Below are 17,266 nucleotides of genomic sequence, written 5' to 3' on the forward strand. Positions count from 1 at the left end.
AAGAAAATTAGTACACTTTACAGCAGGGGCCCCCAACATGGCACATGGCATCCGCAGAAACCTCCAACAGCGCCCACAAAGCTCTCCACTCCCTGCCCCTTCAAAAACATGTTTTTAAAATAAAAGCCTTGGGAAATGTTAGAACAGATTTCTTTATCTCCCTTCCTAGTTTCTCGCCTCGCTATTTCTTTCCCCGCCCCATTCTCTTTAGCTCACTTTTGACTAGCCAGCCTCCCATGGCAGCCATTGTGTGACTAGCCACATCCTCTGTGGGAGCCATTTTGTGATGGTACCCACAGCAGTTTCTTAAATCTCCAAATGTGCCCACAGGTCCAAAATGGTTGGGGACTGCTGCTTGAGTAAACTCCCAACCCTCTGCTTCACTCCAGTATGTAAGGGTGCAACACATGCAAACATTTTAAAAAGATATTTAAAATAAAAACAAATGACATATTTTGAAGGAAACCCAGCAGGGTAGAACGAATAATTAAAAGACAACTTCCCCCTGCCTCTCTCATCTAGCAATAGTGACCAGAAAACTACTACTAATGGCCAGGTCAGTATTTTCTGGCCAGGTAGCAATACTACTTTTGCATTGTTCTACCAGGCATAGGCAGCCTGGTGCCCTCCAGATATTTTGGACTGCAACTCCCATAAACCCTTCCCACTATAGTCCAGAACATCTGGAGGGCACCACATTGCTTACCCCATGCTAAACAAAAACATTGTAGCACAAGCAATCCAGTGCTGATATAGCCACCAAAACACGTTGATCTACAATACAAATTACAAATGTCTAGGAAGTGGGGTGGGTGGGAATTCATTTGGTTTACATTTTAATGTGAACTTCCCTGAATTTGTACTTTCGAACCAATATGGTCTATTGCCTGAATATGCAAACTCAAACTCAGTTATCCTTTGGAATTCACGCTCTTCCAAATTTTTCAATGGAATTCTCCAATCAAGAATGTGTATATTAGGGGAAAGTACACAGAAAAAAAATATTGTGGAAAGACATTCAAAAATGCATTTTGTTAGGAAAATTGTTTGCAAAAAATGTGTATTGCAGGCAAAATTACATACAAAAATGCATATAATAAAAGAGATGTGCACAAAAATGTAAACAAATTTTCATGTGAACCTTTTTTAAAAAAAGAAATGCTCAAAGTTTGGGACAAATGGAACTTAAGAATGGAAAAATGAGGAACTAAGATAAACGGAAACTGACAGATCTGTCCATCCCTACAGAAATGACAAACAAGGAAAGATTATCATATTGTGACTCAGTGTTTTGATCCAGGGTCAGGGTTTTCCAAATTTTAGGGGATAGGAATGTTAGGTTTTCAGTTGAGCCCATCTGGTTCTAGTAACAAATGTGGGTCATACTATTTGAGAAAGAAAACTATTATATCGTCCTGAGATGTGTTAATATTTTGAAACACTGTGGGGGGAAACTAGTAAAAATGAAAAAACGAACAAGAAAACATGCATCTATTTTCTAACCTTGTATCTGTGAATATTGCTGTTGTTGCATACAAACCTCTAACAGAAAACTGATAAATCTGCTGCTTACGTTTCGAAGTGGCTAATAACCTCAATCCAAACTGTCATTACATAATTTCCCAAAATATTAAACATAAAGGCAGGAATGGACAAAACTGTCAGTTTCACTTTCTATCATCATTGCTCTTTTAAATTCTCAAGATCTTTCTGTTTATGCTGAAATTTGCAAATTTTGGTAAGTTCATGACAAATTCTCGCCCATTTGCACCAGCTAAATTCAGTAGGTATGGCTATTCCCAGCATGGAGAGGATCATGTTATACCTGCCATGTAGCTCTAAAAATGAGGGGACAGTCAGAAAAAAGAGGTGGCAACCCTAAGTCAACACCACAAATAGGGCTGAATATACAGGAACTGAAACCCAGACTTTTAAGAGTTAAGCACTCCTGGGCCTGGATGGATGAATATGTCGATTTCATTTTCTCTGACATTCGGGTTTTAATTTTTAAAAAATAAATCTCAAGCTCTTTCCATCCCATTTATGGAGAAAGTTAAGAATTTTGGTAAGTTCTTATCAGAAAACAAACCAAACACAATTCTCATCCTAGCTAGATGCTCCCATGCATATACAGCATGGGGGAATGAATGGCATAGTAGGAAATATCAGCAGCACTATGTTCAAGGTCCACTGGAACCTGGTGCTAGCCCTGGTTATCACAGACTAAGGGAGCAATCCTATGGCCACTAGTCAGTGGCTAGACGGCCATAGGACACGTCTGTTTCTGGGAACCAACCTCAGAGCCCATGATCTGAGGTTGGTTCCCAGAGAACCGACCTTCCCCTCTCTCCTGCACTGCCTTGCAGGCAGCTAGGAATGGCTCCGTGCTCCATGCTCGTAAGTGGAGCGTGGAGTGGCCAAAACGGGGCGTTCTGGGGGCAGGGAAGGCAGAAATGCCGGTACATCACATCCAATGTGTCATCCGGCAGCCTCCTCCCCCACTCTGCCTTCTCTTGGCTAAGCAGTCGAAATCGGCTGTCTAGCTGCAAATACAGGGCAACTGAAGTGCGGAGGGGACAATCCCCTCCATGCTTTTCCTGCCTTGCATTGGATAGGCGGTCGCCTCCAAGTTTGGAGTCAGCCACTTATCCAGATAGGATTGTGCCCTAAATGGCTCTTTGGTCCTGTGTAATAGAGAATACCCCACATACAAAAAGTAACAACTTTGTGGGGAAATGCAGGTTAGGAGGATCTAACCTATCTGAGTAATACCCACACAAACAGCAGAACCACCTGCCCAGAGCATTCCCTCTCTTTTACTTTCCAAAGCGTGAGCTGTATCTGACCTCATTACAGCTGGCTCAGCAGATGTTTCAGCTGCCCACACAGCTCCCCAAGCCCTATTCTTAGATAGGGACAGAGAGGAGGACTCGGGATAATATTGTCTGAAGAGGGATATGTGAAAGTATCTATACTAGAGAAAGTAGATAGGGTGAATTTATTTCTCCCTCGTTCATAATTCTAGAACCTGTGGTCCTCTATTCAAGCTGAATGGTGGGAGATTCAGAACAGACAAAAGGGAGTACTTCTTCACACAGCATATACTAAAAATATGGAATTTGCTACCACAAGAATGGTGACACCCCTCAACTTAGATGGCTTTAAAGGGGATTACATTGCAAAACAAAAAAAGACAAAGTACCCAATAGGAGTTCAAAACAAACACATAGGGTGCAAGAGATCTAATAGAACTGCACTAAACCAATGAGATAATTTTATAAAATATTGATAAACATATATGATAAATAGAGCACTTGATTGCACACATCAAACTATAAAGGGAGAGAATATTTCCAATGCCTATATAACATTTGTAACAATCAGATCAATATCATAACCACCATATCTGTCATAATCATATAACACATATGACAAATGAAGCACAATTGATGGCACACATCAAAATATGAGAGAAATGAATATCTGCAATGCTTATATACCATTTATAGCTATCATATCAATGTCATAACAGCCATTTCAGTCATAATCATGTCAGTCATATCAGTCTACAGAACTCTGGTATATTCCCATTTTGACTATACATAGTCTTCATCAGGAACTCCTATAGACAATTCTTAAGGTACATAACAAACTCTGATAACAAATTCTGATAGCTGATTTCATTAAAAGATTGTTTCACTTCCTGAATTAATGCATTTTCAATGATGTACTGGTCAATGAGAAAAAGTAGCCAATTATATTTATAGGTTGTGAGTGAAATAGTTCTTCTAGGAGAAACCTCCAATGCTGTACTGTAAGTAGAAATTCTGGATTTCTCCAGTTCACTCTTCCCAAAATGTGTTAGCACTCCAAAAGCCAGTCACTGAACAAAAGATAAAGGAGTAAGACAAATTCATGGAGGTAAAAGCTATCAATGGCTACTAGAGATTATGACTATATGCTAACTCCAGGATCAGAGGCAGCATATATTTGACTACCAGTTGCATCTATTTTCAGATGTTTTATCTATGAATATGTTTGTTGCTGTGTACAAAACTCTAATATGATCCTATTAATTCCAGACATTGTTTAAATAAAAATGTTCAACATTTTCATGGTTTCACAAGTTTATGTTTACATGTTTTAGTAAGTAATATAAACAGAGAGTTCCCCTTCAGAATTTTCAGAACAGAGTATTCAGACTTCTCGTGATACAGTAGTATAAAGCACCAACTTTGGTGGGGATCAGACATCACGCTGCAATGTTCTGTGGTCAATTATAAGATTTTAATGTTCATATCAGAGAATCCTTCAAAAGCTTCTTTGCACAAATTACAACTTGCCATACAACGGTGCAGATATCATTGGAGAAAATTGTTCAGAACACTGCTGAACCATGTTTTCATATATGATTGAACACAGTCACAGTGACCGAGTAAGATCAAGGTATCCATTCAATTAGTGATTAGACTAATTTTCATCTTGGCTAATGATTCTTGTAACTTCGTAGAATTAAAACCTAGTCAAAGAGATGTAATAAGCCATTTGTCCTCCAGGTCCATAGTAAAAAATATCACTGCTTTATGGGATGTATTTCTTAATTATTTCTCATAGTCATTTAATTAACAGATGGGTGGCTAATAAAGCAAATAAATAAATAAATAAATGTATAAGCTGAAGAGCAGCTTTAAGGAAAGAATCAATTTTAATGCAAAAGTAATTGTTATGTGTTTGGGTTTTCTTGGCAGAACTCTCATGGAATATTTAAAACTCCATACAGCAGGGTCAAACGCATATTCTGAGAGGCTATAGTTGAGGCTGTACAGCAGAGGTGGGCAGACTTCAGGATTGTGGGACTGACTTTGGTTTGTTACTGTAACTCTGAGATCCACCAACCCCAGGAATTTGTTTTCAGAACCTGAACTGAACAAAGCTCACAGTCCTTCCATACAAAAGCCAGTCCTGGTTAATCCAATCCCTCATGCACTCTTCACTTCAGCAGTATAATTTGGAACACCAAGGGGTAATTTTGTGGCTGCTGTTGTGAGTCTGAAATCTTTGACTATCAACTGCAAATCACAGAAAGATCTCTCAGTAGAGCTAGATCTACCTTTTGCCCTGCCCTGCTCTACAGTGGCCCAGTTTGCATGATCACTGCTGCCCACTGTGGCTTAAGGCACGGTGAGCTGCAGTTCGTGCCGGGTGGTTTTTCAGTATTCAAGATGCAGCTTCTTGTGTTGTCTGAACCAGGGGACGGGGACTGTTAAACAACCCTCGTATGACCCAACAACAGACCATGGGTTTTGTGATAGTTGTTTAACCTTCGCATAACCCACAGTCCGTGGGTTCAGATGACACAAGGCAGGCCATGGCTTGAATATTCAAAAACCGCCTGGTACACACTAGCACATGCCATGGCTCACTGTGGCTTAGACAAGCCACAGGGGGCAGCAGTGATCATGCAAACTGGGTCACTAAGTCTGATGTAGAGATAGTTCTATGTTTCAAGCATTCTGACAAAACATTTTCAGTCCTAGGAGTGATGATTAGAACTCCTTTTAAAATGGCAGCACACAGCTTTTATTTATGTATTTATTATGAGTAATATTTGTATACTTTTCAGCTGATTTTTTTTTTTTTTTACTAAAGTACAAATTAAAATGACAATGAATTGGATCCAGATTTAAGTTGGATTAATTGTGCTGGTGGAACTGAATTTCCCTGCCCTCTTCTTCCCATAGCAGCCCCCTGAAAATGTTACACAGAGTCAGGAGTAGAGAGTAGAAATGCTACACAGACATTTCTACAATATATGCTGAATGGGGTGAGCTGTGGTGTAGGGGAGAGGGTGCATCCCCAAAAGCCGGGTGGAGGGGCCTTCTGTGAGCAAAGCCCTTCCTCTTGCAGAAGGCAGATCCTGGATCCAACCCGATATAAGCAACTTTTTAAAAAATCAAAAGTTTGGGTCAATTCCAAAAATCGGCCACAACTTTGTTAGGAAGTCTTGCTTAGTCAGCCAGAAATTCCTCAAGGGCAAACTGGAATACATGAGTGGATTGTGTTAGCAACTGCTACTCCCCGGCAGAGCTTCTGTTGTCCTGAAGGTTCCATGTTCACTTTGGGTAAAGTTCTGTCCATGACAAAGGAATCATAATTGGTTCTCATACTATGGATCTTCCTCTTCATGACTGGTACAGAATTCTAGATCTTTATGGATAGGACCAAAAACACAGTGGGACAACTCTGTGGTTGTCATGGCACCCATGAATGTCCTGAGCTACATCAGACAAGACATCCTCTGTTGAAATCCCCTCAAACTAAAAGCTAAGGTTTTTCCAGCACCATGATTAAGACCTCTTCTATGAATTCAGCTAACTCCCCCAGCTTCATGCCCTTCAGATTGGTTGCACAGCAACTCACACCATTCCCAGTTGCAGCCACAGGCCTACCTCCCAGCCTCTACCAGACACAAAGCAACTATGCAGACGAACAAAAAATAACACAAAACAAAGAAAGTGGTTAAACTGAATCTAGCAAGCCTGTTGCTGATGTCTACTACAAGAGCACCATCTCACCATGGGGAAGGAAGGAAGGAATCTGCCCCTTCAGTGAGGTTGGAGCAACAAAAAAGTCAGCAACTATAAATAGAGGTTATTTATTTTTCAGACTGGAAACTGGCAGTCCAAAACCAGGTGTGATGTCTAAGAGACTTTTCTTCCCGAAAACACAAATAGTCATGGGAGCAATAAATGTGCTCAATTCTCCTCCTCCACAGCTGCTAATTGGAACAGGCTTCCAAAAATTTAACCCAATTTTATTGGGTTAAATCCAATACTACATGTGCTGACTTCCAGGAGTTTGTGGGAAGAAGTAAGGGAGAGGGAATCCTACAGAAAAGTCTCTAAGAGTTTTTCCCTTGATAAAGACCCGTGTTGAAATGCATTGGGAATTCAGTTGGTGCAGCTGTCCCTTTTTTTATTCTGGTTTCCAGCTTTACAGCTGTTTTTTCTGATCCCTACTGGTACTGTTGCTTCCTCTCTTCCCCTTGTCACCCAAATCTGCTCTGGAGGATCCCTCAATTCTCTAGAACAGGTTTCGAGGGTGCCCAGTGGGGGAGGGGGAAACTGATCAGCCAGCGGGGTCCATTCCGCTGCTAGAAGGACACCATTGGATGCAACCCATTTTATTCATTTTTTTAATGAATTGCCTTTCCAAAATAATGCTTAGACTGATTAGAGACTCTGTGACGGAGTTGCTAATATAAGTTCCAACAGAGATGTTAGATCAGTGTATGGTGCCTAGTTGTCCTGCAGTTTAGAAGGACTAAAGTCAGGATCATCAGACATCTCAAGAAACAGTGAAGACTGCATGACCATCTCTTCCTCCCCCACCCTTACTCCTGTTTCAGCTAATGAAATGCTAATGGCATTAGCACAGGAACATTTGCATGGACAAGCACTGTGTGTGAATGCTCCTCCAATGCCCATTTGATCCCTGTAGTGTCCAAATTCAATCCACACTGGGGCCCCACTCAACTGCAGGACTGTACAGTGGACAGGAGGGATAGTGCTAAGCACTTAATAGGGCACAAATCTGCATAAAATCTGAAACAGATTTATGTCTATATATGCAGATTTAGAAATAATTACTAGGATTTATTTAAATTTCAGAGGAGGCGAAGCCAGCCAATTATTTTCTCATCCAAATCATCTCAAATAAAATATTTTTATATTAATTTGCACCCCAACCCAAGTCATCCCAAACCAATGGGAAAGGTGTGTTTTTCCTGAGCTTAATTATCATGCAGGGGAAGATTTGTTTTGAGGTGGGGTTGTTGCAACATGCGGGAAGGAAGGAGGTGATCCTTTATCTGTGTCAGGTTCTCACGGAGAGCTTCCTTGCCAAAGCCAAGCCAGCAGGTGGATGCGGGAATAGGGTGACTCCCCCTGGCTCTGCTCTGAGAACACTGACAGGGATAAGCTCCCACAGATTCTGACACTCTAGGCTGAATAGGCCCAGACTCTTCCAGACTACTTCTAATCAAATCTTAGCTATAAACTGCAGTGCTGAAGCTGGGCCCTGACACCAAGGCCTCTCCCATGCTTCGCAACCATTTTAGAAGGTTTTTCTAACAAAGGCAGTCTGGTAATATTTGTGAACGGCGGTATAAAGTGTTGTGTAATTGTGCAATTCTGCTATACCACCCCACCACCTAGTGCTTGCGTAATAGAACATAAGGAAGAGAAAGAAAAACCTGGGGTGGGGGGAAACACTTGTAAAGGACCCGATCTTCATCCTGCAAAGAAACTGGAAACAGAAGCTTTGGCAAAGTGGTAGGTTAAGTCTGTAGCGTAGATATTCCCCTAGATTCAGGGCCGGTAAATTATGACCAGTGCTGCGTGCTGGTCATAATTTACAAGAAAAAGCCCCCCAGAAATCCCATGTACCAAGGCTACCCACCACCAGTTATCATGTGTAGACAAAATATGCTGTTGGCACTGAGCTGGGGTTAGCCCAAATGTGCTGCTAAGAGTAAAATCCATTTATTTAACCCATTTGGACAGGACTTGAAATTGGAACATCCTCAGAATGGGAGCCTGTTTCTTAATTTGGTTCTGTAAGCATGATGGGCACTGTGGCTGCTTTAAACACAATTTTAAAAAGTAATCCTCTTTGTTCTGTCCCCAAGTTACATATCTTGCACTGTCTGGGCGGGCTTTGCTGTAAACATACATGATTCTCTCACAGTTTACAATTGCCAGTCAGCAGAATATTATCTGCTTGGTTCTGAAGCGTCCTAGACTTCACTTTGACAAGGGGATTATCAGTGACTTCGTTGGAATGCTATGTAAATGAGGCCTCTTAAACAGATTGAAAAAAGAGTGCTTCACTGACAGCTTGGGCGGTGGGGTTGTAAATTAAAATGGGAAGGCTGGAAGAATGACAAGCCAGACAAGGTTTTAATAAAGATTTATTGTGAATTTTGGAAATATTTAGGTAAGCTGCTTTAGTTCAGTTTGAGGAGCATGGACTGACCAGATTTTCCAAGCTTCAGACTGAAATGTCTAAGAGTATGCTCTGCCCCTTTTCAGTTCCCCACACGCTTGCTGAAAAGTGGTTTGCCACCAAACTGTGATCTGCTAAACTTCTTCTAGTGGAACTTATCGAGTACAATGTAGCCCTAAACCAATCGCTGCTTACACACACGAGACTTCCAGCACACACATGGTACTCTTATATTTGCAAATATTGTCACATAGACTTTGACGATGAGTCATCTCTATGGAGGCATTCCTATGATCCTCATGGAGGATAAGGCTATTAAGGGCTACTAGTCCTGATGGCAATATGGTACCTCCAGTATCAGAGGAGGTATGCCTCTGTATACTACTTGCTGGGGAACATGGGTGGGAGGGTGCTGTTGCATTCATGTCCTACTTGTGGGCTTCCCACAGGCAGCTGCTGGCCACTGTGAGAACACAATACTGGACTTGATAGGCCTTTGGCCCCATTCAGCATGGCTCTACTTATGTTCTTTTTGTGCACATAGTGGCACAGTAAATAGGGAAGCATACTCACATGAGGAGGGGCCCACAGACAGATTTTTGCATACTTTATAAATAATTAGCAATCTATAAGACTTACGAGAACTTGATACATAATCTCTTGATGTATTCAAAGGGCAGGGTGGCAGATAATCTCCACTATTAAAAGAGCAAGCTCGTGAACTAGCAAATCCCCTAGCAAAGATTTTTAAATAAATCCATTAACTCTACAGGAATATGATATCTAATATTTATACCCATATTCAAGAAAAGGAAGGAAAGTAACCAAGATAACTGAGACCTATTAATTTAACCTCAAGCATAACAGGTGAACTAAAATAGATGTTAAAGGAAATGTGGTTTTCTTGTACATTAAATCAGTTTAGATATCACAACCTGAATGGAGAAAGAAAAGTATCTTGATTTTCTATATCAGAGGGCCACAATAGACATTACTTTAAAACTGTCTATCAGCTATGTCTCCCCCACCCCCAATTTGTACTCTGGGGTAGATGCAGGGAGCCCCATCCAGATTTTAAAAGCCCTGCTACCCACCACATATCCTAGGGTCCTGATCCAGACGAGGCCCACTGCTCATACTCTAGAGTAAAAATGAAAAAGGTAGCTGCTAGACACACATTTAAAATAATTGTTTTGGCCCAGTGGTAATATGGTTTGTCAAAACTGAAATCAATACGCATAGTCTTAGTGAGTGATATAAAACCCAAGAGCGGGGAATCTTATATCTTCCAAACTATTTTTGTTCAGTGCCATGAAGCGGCAACACCATATGCATTTAGAGACTTTTCAAATATTTACCTTTCCCAATCAGGGCAAGCCCTACCATTAGGCAGAGTGAGGCCTAATTTAGGCAGCTGATTTGGGGTGTCAGGAAGGGGCAGCAAGTGGTTAGTTATTTAATGCAGCATCATCCTTGTTGTTGGTGTTGTTGTACTTGAGCCAAGGAGAGGAGAGGTGCTTGTGGGATATTCTGCTTCAGGTGCCAAAATAACTTGGCTGGCCTTGGGTATTATGTACTTGAACCTGGGGGCACCAAAATCCCCTGGGCTGACCCTAACATTCCTCTTCTAGCACAATATGAATGCTCTGGTATCTTTTGTCTCCATAAAGGGAGGAACTAGTCTTTCTGTGAGCATTTACCTTGCTGGGATGAAGAAACTTTAAATAATACATACAAACATGTATGTATGTATGTATGCATGTATATACATACATACAAACATGAGGGAACCAGCCCAAGTGCTCTACAGAGGGACAGGAAGCTGTGGGAGAAACTACAGCTGTTCTAGTAGTAGTATGGGGGGAGGCATCTTACACATGGTGCAACACTAGCACACTAGTGATGTTTGCTCAGGTGTAAGAAAATGCTGTTGCCAAGCAGCTATAGTTAATGGTTGGATTGCTGAGGAATGGTGATTTGCCAGGAGTGCCGACACTTCCTGGGGCTGTTTCAGTCACAGATGTGATGTTGCCCCAGGAAAACCACAACATCTGGAAAGACCTTGATAGTAATCAGTAAAGCATGCTGATTCGGGTCTGGTTGAACAAAGGGACCTTTTTATATACAGCTGAAGTTTTGGCTTCCTCTCCCCCGCCCCACGCCCCCATAGGAAGTGTCAGCATCAGGAGAGTGTAACATCATTGTTTTCCTCATGTTTGTACATTTAGACGTGGCCACAACAAGCCTGAGAAAGCCTGAAGACAGAGATAAACTACAAAGGTTTGTAAATACGCTAGTCAAATTTCCAATATCGAAGCTGAAGACTTCCCTAACACTTGAGGCAGGAGTAGCCATCCTTGTCCCCTCCAGATGGTTTGGACTACAACTCCCATAACTTTCCATACATTTCTTATATTTCATCAAATATCTATCTATCTATCTATCTATCTATCTATCTATCTATCTATCTATCTATCTATTTCAAGTGAGTAGAGGAAAATGATTCCATAATCTTGAAAGTTGTTCATGGGGGTGACGATAAACTATTTGCAATCTTCATACTATGCATTCTAAAGTAGTTCCATGAATGTCAGTGAAAGACCAACTGAAGAATCTAGCCACACAACACCTCCTCTTGTGGATTCAAGATGGATTTATATTCCATTTTGAAACATCTTCACCTGAAATTGAATTATGCTAAATATTTTGAATTACAAACAGCAAAGAGTCTTGTGGCACCTTAAGCCCTAATGGTTAAAGTGCCAAGGCTACAATTCTGTACACACTTACCTGGGAGTAAGCCCCACTGAACTCAGAACTGAAATTTGGAGGGACACTGATGGGAGCTGAAAAATCTGCATTCTGCTTGTGTGGAGAACCCGCATGGATACAGTAGGCTCCCCTCTTCAGGCTGTTGCCCTCCATGAGCTGAGGGTGACAAATGCAATGAGGGAGAGGGGCTGGGCTGCAGTGCTCCGTCTCCTCACACTTTTATTTTAACCATTTTTTGAATGTCTGAACAGGGTTTGTGTGTCTGTGAAAACAGATTATTTCCCTGCAAGCTCTTCATCTACGAAAAATGCCAGGAAGGCAGGGGGAGAGGAAGACAGGGAGGGGGGTAGTTTTGTGACTGACAACTCTAGCTCCCAACTAGGGAATAACTTTACCAGGGCTCTCCTTTTTACTTCTAGTCACAGTGCTTTTAGGAGGGATGTAGAAGGAACTTGACAATCAGTGTCAAGTGATCAGATAAACAACCAAAAATTGCTCAAGCTGTTTTTCCATTCATTGTAACTCCTTAAACCCTGCACCTATCCTTCTACATTTTTGCAGGTTACTTAGGGACACTTCTTTGGTGTATACTATTTTCATATAAATCCACCACCACCACCACCACCACCAAATGACAGGGAAGTAAGCGACTCTCTTTCCCCACAAAAAACAAAACTTTAAAAACTCCCCTTGCACAAACCCCTATTCGGACATTTGGCAGGCTTCATTCTCTCAGACAAGGCAACTATGCCTGCAAATTTCATCCTATTCTGCCAAAAAATTAAGTTATAGGCATCCCCCATTCTTTTATTAAAACCAACCAAAAACTTTAAAGGCACCTAGCGCAAAATCCTTGCACCTATCTGTCTGAAACTTGGCAGGCGTCTTCTCCTCAGAAAAAAGAAGAAGAAGAAGAAGAAGAAGAAGAAGAAGAAGAAGAAGAAGAAGAAAAGTTATACCTATGTGTTTAATTCCCTATGATAGTCAATGGGGACACATAAAGATTTGGTTTTTCCAAAGTGAGGATTTGATTTGGACCAAAGATGAAGCTGGTGTCCTCTGAAGTGGTCCAAGCTGAACTGACCTGCTTTCTGAAGTGGAACCCTAACTGAATCTTGTCTTCTGTGCACACCACTAATAGGATTGCATTGTAAAAGACTCCTTGCTATTTTTGCTGCAAGTGACTAATATGTTTATCCTTCTATATTTTGAATTAATTACTCCAGATGCTCTTCAGCTTATTCTCTAAACCACTGAGAATGTTTCCTGTTTCTGCCTTTCTGAGCCATTAACCAAGTTTCCATAATAGGGATTAACTTGTGCAAGACAGGGAGAGGAAAGGGAGGGTCAAAATAAAAAGTGGTATGATTAAGAAAGACACAAACTTCCTCGCCTTTTCAGTTAACTTTATATTCTTCTCCTTTCTTTTGGCTCCTTATGTAAGTATCACTCCGAAGAAACATCTGTACATGGCTTTTGTCTTGGAAATTCTTCAGTTTTATTAGTTAAGGTTGATTAGTAAATGGCCTCTTCCCTTCCCACAATTCTCAAAACCAATATTCCCTTTCTCTTCATCTTGTCATTGATGTTGAGCGTCAAGATATAAGAGAGCTTTCTGGGTAATGATGACCACCAAATCAGATTTTGAAAAGCTACTTGCAAAAGAAATCTGGGGTGGAAAAATTAATTTCAAGCCTTGTCAAATATTGTAGCTTACAAAACAACAACAACCATTCATATTGAAAACAGGCTATTTTAATTAGAGTGGGATTTGCCTTTTTGAAGGTCAAGGGATTTCCAGTGTAAGAAGAATATAGAACTGACTGCCTTGTTGGATCTCATCAGGGCCTAAATAATCCAGTGTTTTGTTTTTAATCGCAGCCAACTAGATGCCTCTGAAACTCAGAAGCTGGCCATTAAGGTGATGGTCTGTTGTTTGTCTCAAGCACCTCCTATTCAGAGGTATACTACCTCTCTGGACAATATACTCATGTATTTCCTCCAACTTCATCCCACCCCACCTCAGCTGGGAAGCAGCTTTTGTGGGGGAATGTTTCTGAGTGGGCAAATGGATGGTTGTTGTTGTTGTTTAGTCATTAAGTCATGTCCGACTCTTCGTGACCCCATGGACCATAGCACGCCAGGCCTTCCTGTCCTCCACTCTTTCCCGGAGTGTGCTCAAGTCTATATTCATTGCATCAGTGATGCTATCTAGCCATCTCATCCTCTGCTGTCCTCTTCTCTTTTTGCCTTCAGTCTTTCCCAGCATCAGGATCTTTTCCACTGACTTTTCTCTTCGCATTAGGTGGCCAAAATATTGGAGCTTCAGCTTCACTATCTGTCCTTCCAATGAGCACTCAGGGTTGATTTCCTTTAGGATGGACTGATTTGACCTCCTTGCAGTCCAGGGGACTCGTAAGAGTCTTCTCCAGCACCACAGTTCAAAAGCATCAATTCTTTGGCGCTCAGCCTTCCTTATAGTCCAGCTCTCACAGCCATACATTACTACTGGGAAAACCATAGCTTTGCTTAGACGAACCTTTGTCAGGAAGATGATGTCTCTGCTTCTTACTACGCTGTCTAGGTTTGCCATAGCTTTCCTCCCAAGGAGCAAGCATCTTTTAATTTCATGGCTACAGTCACCGTCTGCAGTGATCTTGGAGCCCAAGAAAATAAAATCTATCACTGCTGCCATTTCTTCCCCTTCTATATGCCAGGAAGTGATGGGGCCAGATGCCATGATCTTCGTTTTGTTAATGTTGAGTTTCAAACCAGCTTTTGCACTCTCCTCTTTCACCCTCAACAAGAGGCTCTTGAGATCCTCTTCGCTTTCTGCCATTAGGGTGGTATCGTCTGCGTATCTAAGGTTGTTGCTAATTCTCCCGGCAATCTTAATTCCAACCTGTGATTCATCCAACCCAGCGTTTCTCATGATGTACTCTGCATATGAGTTAAATAAGCAGGGTGACAATATGCAGCCTTGTCGTACTCCTTTCCCAATTTTGAACCACTCGGTTGTTCCATGTCTGGTTCTTACTGTTGCTTCTTGACCCTCGTACAGGTTTCTCAGGAGACAGGTAAGGTGGTCTGGTACTCCCATCACTTTACGAATTTGCCACAGTTTGTTGTGATCCACACAATCGAAGGCTGTAGCGTAGTCAATGAAGCAGAAAGAGACGTTTTTCTGGAATTCTCTTGCTTTCTCCATGATCCAGGGAATGTTGGCGATTTGATCTCTAGTTCCTCTGCCTCTTCGAAACCCAGCTTGTACTTCCAGTAGTTCTCGGTTCACATACTGCTGAAGCCTAGCTTGTAGGATTTTGAGCATCACCTTGCTGGCATGTGAAATGAGCGCAATTTTAGGGGTGGACGAAAGTCACTTACCTTTCGTCGAAGCTTGTTCGCGGTGAGGGGGAGGCGCTTCGCTGCCCCCCCCCGCGAAGTTCAGGCCGGGGGGGGGAGGCTTCCCGCCTCGCCCCGGCCGAAATTCAGGCCGGGGGGGAGGCTTCCCGCCTCGCCCCAGCCGCGAACTCGAAAGTTTTTTTTTTAAAAAAAAACGCCCCCATGATAGGCTATGTGACGATTAATGTAGCCTATCACAGCTAGATCTGCAAAGTCAGCCGTGATAGGCTACATTAATCGTCACGTAGCCTATCACGGGTGACTTTAAAAAAAAAAAGCGCGTACGGATAATGGCAGCCCCCATAGGGAGCCGCCATTCGCGTTCCTTATTTGGTCGCTGTAATCTACGTAAATCTTTACGTAGACTACAGCGACCAAATAAGAAACGGGAATGGCGGCTCCCTATGGGGGCTGCCATTATCCGTACGCGCTTTTTTTTTTTTTAAAGTCACCCGTGATAGGCTTTGCAAATCTAGCCATGATAGGCTACGTTAATCGTCACGTAGCCTATCACGGGGGCGTTTTTTTTTTTCTTTTATTGGAATGGCGGCGGCGGCAGCCGGTCAAAAGACCGGCTGCCGCTCCCGCCCCGCACGAACACCCGCCGAACCGCCGGCCGGACCCGCCGCCGGGAGGGACATTCAGCGAAGGTAAGTCCCGTCCCGGGGGGGGTGCGAGGGGCGGGGGGGTGCGGAGGATTTCTCCCCGAAACTTGTTCGGGGGGCCGAACACGTTGGCACTCGGCCCCCCGAAGTTTCGGGGAGAAATTCTCCGCCATCCCTCGCAATTGTACGGTAGTTTGAACACTCTTTGGCATTGCCCTCCTTTGGAATTGGAATGTAAGCTGACCTTTTCCAGTCTTGGCCACTGTTGAGTGTTCCAAATTTATTTTATTTTATTTATTTATTTTATTTCATTTCTATACCGCCCAATAGCCGAAGCTCTCTGGGTGGTTCACAAAAATTAAATCCAAGCAACACACAATAAAACAATTTAAACTATACAGAACATTAAAACCACAATATAACAATACAACCACAATAAAACCTAGCAGCAGTGCAGGAGTTTAAAATACAGATTTAAAATAGCAAAGATAAAAATTTAGAAAGCTAAAATGCTAAAATGCCTGGGAAAATAAAAAGGTCTTCACCTGGCACCGAAAGGAATACAATGTAGGTGCCAGGCGAACCTCACTAGGGAGCTCATTCCAGAGCCGGGGTGCCACAGCAGAAAAAGCCCTCCTCCTAGTAGCCACCCGCCTCACTTCCTTTGGCAGGGGCTCACGGAGAAGGGCCGCTGATGATGATCTTAAGGTCCGGGCAGGCACATATGGGAGGAGGCGATCCTTCTGGTAACCTGGCCCCAAGCCGTTAAGGGCTTTGAATGTTCACACCAGCACTTTGAATCGGGCCCAGAAATGGACTGGCAGCCAGTGCAGCTGGAAAAGTACTGGCGTAATATGAGCTCGCAGGCCAGTCCCTGTTAACAATCTTGCTGCCCTATTTTGGACCAGCTGAAGTTTCCGGACCGTTTTCAAAGGCAGTCCCACGTATAACGCATTGCAGTAATCCAGACGAGAAGTTATCAGAGCATGGATAACTGTAGCAAGGCTATCTCTGTCCAGATAAGGGCGTAGTTGGTATACCAGCCTAAGCTGATAAAAAGTGCTCCGTGCCACTGAGTTCACCTGTGCCTCAAGTGACAGTTCTGTTGGCATATTGTTGGCATATTGAGTGCAGCATATTAATAGCATCATCTTTTAGGAATTTAAATAGCTCAGCTGGAATACTGTCATCTCCGCTAGCTTTGTTGTTAGTAATGCTTCCTAAGGCCCACTTGACTTCACTCTCTAGGATGTCCAGCTCTAGTTCCATGACTACCAGGGACATGAAGATCTTTCCTGTATAGTTCTTCTGTGTATTCTTGCCACCTCTTCTTAATCTCATCTGCTTCTGTTAGGTCCCTGCCTTCTTTGTCCTTTATCATGCCCATCTTTGCACAAAACGTTCCCTTGAGATCTCCAATTTTCTTGAAGAGATCTCTAGTCTTTCCCATTCTGTTGTTTTCCTCAATTTCTTTGCATTGT

The sequence above is a fragment of the Heloderma suspectum genome, chromosome 1 (genome assembly GCF_057233095.1).
Source record: "Heloderma suspectum isolate Gila_16-S chromosome 1, 16-S_ref, whole genome shotgun sequence".
Lineage (NCBI taxonomy): Eukaryota > Metazoa > Chordata > Lepidosauria > Squamata > Helodermatidae > Heloderma > Heloderma suspectum.